Genomic DNA, 5,818 nt, shown 5'->3' with positions numbered 1-5,818 from the left:
TCCAGTTTCCCCTGTATTCTCTCATTTTTGCACAACATTTTCATCATCTGTTCCTCATATTCTCCCACAATGTCCAGTATTTTCTCACTCGCACTCTTTGAAATTTTGTTCGTCTCCGTAAACAGGAATTTACGGAGTCTCGCACCAATTACTCTCATACACGCTATCTCACTCACTTCCGCAACGCTCTCATTCTCTCCCTCATTCATTAATCAAGAACGAAAGTTAGAGGTTCGAAGGCGATCAGATACCGCCCTAGTTCTAACCATAAACGATGCCAGCTAGCGATCCGCCGAAGTTCCTCCGATGACTCGGCGGGCAGCTTCCGGGAAACCAAAGCTTTTGGGTTCCGGGGGAAGTATGGTTGCAAAGCTGAAACTTAAAGGAATTGACGGAAGGGCACCACCAGGAGTGGAGCCTGCGGCTTAATTTGACTCAACACGGGAAACCTCACCAGGCCCAGACACCGGAAGGATTGACAGATTGATAGCTCTTTCTTGATTCGGTGGGTGGTGGTGCATGGCCGTTCTTAGTTGGTGGAGCGATTTGTCTGGTTAATTCCGATAACGAACGAGACTCTAGCCTGCTAAATAGGCGTACCTTATGGTATCGCGAAGGCCCCCGGCTTCGGCTGGCGGGTTTTTACTACCAACGTACAAACAAATCTTCTTAGAGGGACAGGCGGCTTCTAGCCGCACGAGATTGAGCAATAACAGGTCTGTGATGCCCTTAGATGTTCTGGGCCGCACGCGCGCTACACTGAAGGAATCAGCGTGTGTTCCCTGGCCGAAAGGCCCGGGTAACCCGCTGAACCTCCTTCGTGCTAGGGATTGGGGCTTGCAATTGTTCCCCATGAACGAGGAATTCCCAGTAAGCGCGAGTCATAAGCTCGCGTTGATTACGTCCCTGCCCTTTGTACACACCGCCCGTCGCTACTACCGATTGAATGATTTAGTGAGGTCTTCGGACTGGTGCGCGGCAATGTCTCGGCATTGCCGATGTTGCCGGGAAGATGACCAAACTTGATCATTTAGAGGAAGTAAAAGTCGTAACAAGGTTTCCGTAGGTGAACCTGCGGAAGGATCATTAACGTTCCGGAGGTCCTGCTCTGCGTCGAGAGTCCTCTCTTTTGGGAGAGACGCGCGCTCGCAGCAGTCGGCGACTGAATGGACGCGCTGAAAAGGCGCTCTCAGAGAAAAAGAAAATAACGGATTTGACGGAATTTGTTGGTTGTGTTTTGATATAACGACGGACGCCGTCGCGCCTCTCTGACCGAAAGTAGTCGGCAAGCAGAGCAGCGCGCCCGGCGGTGTTCGACGACGATTCGGAGCGAGACGCTTCGCGATCACGCTCGTGTGTGTGCCATTCTCCGGCCACACACACACAGAGCGTCGATTCGGCGTTGAGCGCGAACCGGTGGTAACCTATGCCCGCGCACGCGTGTGTGCAGCACCCACGACGTTCGTCGACGCGCGCCCTCCCCGTTGTCGCGGGGCAGCGGTCAGCGTGCCGAGAACACACGGTGTGCGACCGCGAGTGCCGAGCGAGAGGACCCCCATATATTATTATAATATATATATAACACAGAGAAGGGATCGATGATATTTCGACCAATCTGTCAACTGTGTCGGTCCGACGGTTTCTTCAAAGAGCTTCCGCCCCGGCTCTCCCGTTGCGGGAGAGACGCTCCGAACGAGAAACACACAACTCTATCTTTGTGCCGTAGCCTTCCCTGGCGGGAGGCGGCGGTCCGCGCGCGTCCTAGGACGCGCGCGGACAGGCTGATCGAAGAGCCACCACGATTATTCTCTCTCTCTCGTCCGAGAGAAGAGACCACGATGGTTGAACGAGAAGCGCGTTTCTTCGCGAACGCAAAAATTTCGAACGATTACCCTGAACGGTGGATCACTTGGCTCGTGGGTCGATGAAGAACGCAGCTAATTGCGCGTCAACTTGTGAACTGCAGGACACATGAACATCGACATTTCGAACGCACATTGCGGTCCACGGATACAATTCCCGGACCACGCCTGGCTGAGGGTCGTTTTAGTACCCCTAAACTGCTTGCGCCCGAAAAGCGCGCACGGCCACGACGCGGGCGACCAGAGAATGGCGCGCGCGTCGCCTGTGCCCTGTGCAACGCTTACAATGGGCGTACGAGCGATCGTTGGACGTTCGCCCGAGGTGTCTGTGCCGCGCCGACCGGCCGCGGTGCAAATCCTGGCGTCGTCTGAAATGACACACCGAAATAATAATAATAATAATGAGGAGGAGAAGCGCACAAGCGTGTAAAACGTTGGCGAACGCGCGCCCAGAGAATGCTGCGCGAATTAAGAGGGGGAGCGTGTTTGTGTATCCAAGTCGTGTGTGTACGCGAGAGCCGAGGAGAAATGGGATGAGAGTAAGAGCGCGCGCGAAGGGAGCAACAAACGGCCAAAAAAAGGGTCAGGACGGTGAATGGCACCGCTTTCCCTAGAGCGGCGCGTGCGTCGTTGTCTCCCGAAAGTAGGTAGCGCTTGTCTCACCGTCTCTCCTCTCCGTACATCACACAGACTGACCGGACTGCTCTCGCACTCTGTGCCGCGTCTCTCGGTGCGATAGCGCTCGCGCGTCTTATGCCGAGGCGCCCTTGCCCGCACACATAACGGTATTACGGAGAAATATACGGCGCGTCGTCGTCCGGCGGAGAGAGCATTCGTAATCCTTTACCTCTTTACGGAGAAGGGTTTTGAATCGCGAGCCGACCGCGTGTCCGAGTCCACGAAATTTTCGTAAAGCGAAAAAAGGGGACCGGCGCGCCGCGTCGTGTACTCGTCGAATCGATTCCGCCCGAATTTCGTATATAAAAGAGAAGGGAGAGCCGAGAATCTCGAACCCCGCGATATATCGTCTCCATTACCACCAACGAGTGTGTGTGCGGTTAGCGCCCCGGCGATTTGCCTTCTCGCGTATTTCGTGTGCTGCCGCTGCTGCTCTCTCGTTCGACGCTCTCTCTCTCTCCCTCTTATTAATATATATTATAGAGGAGAGACGACGATGAGCGACGCGGAGGAGGCAAACGGCTACGAAAACTCACTATGCGACGACCTCAGAGCAGGCGAGATTACCCGCTGAATTTAAGCATATTATTAAGCGGAGGAAAAGAAACTAACCAGGATTTCCTTAGTAGCGGCGAGCGAACAGGAAAGAGCCCAGCACCGAATCCCGCGGTTCCGCCGCAGGGAAATGTGGTGTTTGGGAGGATCCGCTTATCCCGAGGTGCCGCGTCGCGTCTAAGTCCATCTTGAATGGGGCCATTTACCCGTAGAGGGTGCCGTAGCGACCGGTGCGCGCCTCGGGAGGATCTCTCCTTAGAGTCGGGTTGCTTGAGAGTGCAGCTCTAAGTGGGTGGTAAACTCCATCTAAGGCTAAATACGACCACGAGACCTGATAGCGAACAAGTACCGTGAGGGAAAGTTGAAAAGAACTTTGAAGAGAGAGTTCAAGAGTACGTGAAACCGTTCAGGGGTAAACCTAAGAAACCCAAAAGATCGAACGGGGAGATTCATCGTCAGCGGCGCTGGCTTCGCGTCGGTCGGCGATGTCCCGCGGAGTCCTTGCGGCTCGCGCGCGGGCACGCTACCGTGCGCCGATGTCCGGCGCTCGTCGTCGTGCACTTCTCCCCAAGTAGAACGTCGCGACCCGCTGGGTGCCGGTCTACGGCCCGGGTGCGGTGTCTGTCGCGTCGCCGGTAAAACGGCACGCGACAAACCCTCGGTCGCCCGGCCGGCTGCTCGGCGGTACGCGCAAGGTATCAGGCCGCACTATTCACGGTGCGTCGAGACCGTCGCAAGCGCGCGCCACGGTACTCGGAGGTTACGGACTTCGCGCCGTCCCCGGTCCTGGCCCGCTGTTGGTTACAGTACGGTACACCTTCGACAGGCCTGCGAACGTCTCCCGCGGTCTCGCGGGAGACCGATACCGGTCGGCGACGCTACTGCTTTGGGTACTCTTAGGACCCGTCTTGAAACACGGACCAAGGAGTCTAACATGTACGCGAGTCATTGGGACTTGTCGCGAGACCTAAAGGCGTAATGAAAATGAAGGTCGGCCCTGGCCGTCGACCCTAGGGAGGATGGGCCGCGTCGCGATGCGGCCTCGCACTCCCGGGGCGTCTCGTTCTCATCGCGAGAAGAGGCGCACCCAGAGCGTACACGTTGGGACCCGAAAGATGGTGAACTATGCCTGGTCAGGACGAAGTCAGGGGAAACCCTGATGGAGGTCCGTAGCGATTATGACGTGCAAATCGATCGTCGGAACTGGGTATAGGGGCGAAAGACTAATTGAACCATCTAGTAGCTGGTTCTTTCCGAAGTATCCCTCAGGATAGCTGGCACTCGGCCGTTCCGCACGGAACGCGCACGAGTCTCATCTGGTAAAGCGAATGATTAGAGGCCTTGGGGCCGAAACGTCCTCAACCTATTCTCAAACTTTAATTGTGTGAGTTCTCTGGCTTTCTTGAATTATGAAGCCACGAGCATCTTCGGATCAGAGTGCCAAGTGGGCCATTTTTGGTAAGCAGAACTGGCGCTGTGGGATGAACCAAACGCAGAGTTAAGGCGCCCAACTCGACGCTCATGGGACACCATGAAAGGCGTTGGTTGCTTAAGACAGCAGGACGGTGGCCATGGAAGTCGGAATCCGCTAAGGAGTGTGTAACAACTCACCTGCCGAAGCAACTAGCCCTGAAAATGGATGGCGCTGAAGCGTCGAGCCTATACTCTGCCGTCAGCGGCAAGTGGGGCGGCAACCGGGAGCGGGCGTTAGTCTTCTCTCGCGTCGTCACGAAGCCCTGACGAGTAGGAGGGTCGCGACGGTGAGCGCAGAAGGGTCTGGGCGCGAGCCTGCCTGGAGCCGCCGTCGGTGCAGATCTTGGTGGTAGTAGCAAATACTCCAGCGAGGCCCTGGAGGACTGACGTGGAGAAGGGTTTCGTGTGAACAGCCGTTGCACACGAGTCAGTCGATCCTAAGCCCTAGGAGAAATCCTATGTCAATGACGGCGTACAATATACTCGAGTGTCGAGAAATAATAATAAATATTATACGAAAGACACACGCCCGTCGGGCGAAAGGGAATCCGGTTCCTATTCCGGAACCCGGCAGCGGAACCGCATACAATTCGGGCCCTCGTAAGAGTGTTCGTCGGGGTAACCCAAAATGACCTGGAGACGCCGTCGGGAGATCCGGGAAGAGTTTTCTTTTCTGTATAAGCGTTCGAGTTCCCTGGAAACCTCTAGCAGGGAGATAGGGTTTGGAACGCGAAGAGCACCGCAGTTGCGGCGGTGTCCGGATCTTCCCCTCGGACCTTGAAAATCCAGGAGAGGGCCACGTGGAGGTGTCGCGCCGGTTCGTACCCATATCCGCAGCAGGTCTCCAAGGTAAAGAGCCTCTAGTCGATAGAATAATGTAGGTAAGGGAAGTCGGCAAATTGGATCCGTAACTTCGGAATAAGGATTGGCTCTGAGGAGCGGGGCGTGTCGGGCTTGGTCGGGAAGCGGGTCTGGCTGACGTGCCGGGCCTGGGCGAGGTGAACGGTCGGCGTTCTCGCGCCGGTCCCGGGATCCGAGCTCGGTCCCGTGCCTTGGCCTCCCGCGGATCTTCCTTGCTGCGAGGCTTCCGTGGCGGCGCGAGCCGTCGTGGTCGTCCTCTTCGGCCGCCATTCAACGCTCAGCTCAGAACTGGCACGGACTAGGGGAATCCGACTGTCTAATTAAAACAAAGCATTGCGATGGCCCTCGCGGGTGTTGACGCAATGTGATTTCTGCCCAGTGCTCTGAAT

At 56.2% G+C, this 5,818-nt stretch overlaps 1 non-coding gene and 2 pseudogenes across 1 annotated transcript; all 3 read left to right on the top strand.

Moving 5' to 3' along the window:
- Positions 1 to 352: 352 nt before the first annotated feature.
- On the top strand, positions 353 to 1,081 carry LOC146720328 (small subunit ribosomal RNA; annotated as a pseudogene; the record flags this gene model as incomplete).
- An 808-nt stretch (positions 1,082 to 1,889) lies between these two features.
- LOC114930797 (5.8S ribosomal RNA) lies at positions 1,890 to 2,044 on the top strand. Its single transcript, XR_003819538.1, has one exon. It is a non-coding gene; the product is annotated as a 5.8S ribosomal RNA (ribosomal RNA).
- A 1,039-nt stretch (positions 2,045 to 3,083) lies between these two features.
- The window catches only part of LOC114930798 (large subunit ribosomal RNA), a 4,618-nt pseudogene continuing 1,883 nt past the window's right edge, over positions 3,084 to 5,818 (top strand).

This window comes from Nylanderia fulva, unplaced genomic scaffold, assembly GCF_048542155.1.
Source record: "Nylanderia fulva isolate GAGA-0341 unplaced genomic scaffold, ASM4854215v1 Scaffold709, whole genome shotgun sequence".
Lineage (NCBI taxonomy): Eukaryota > Metazoa > Arthropoda > Insecta > Hymenoptera > Formicidae > Nylanderia > Nylanderia fulva.
This window is presented reverse-complemented; position numbering and strand designations above follow the sequence as displayed.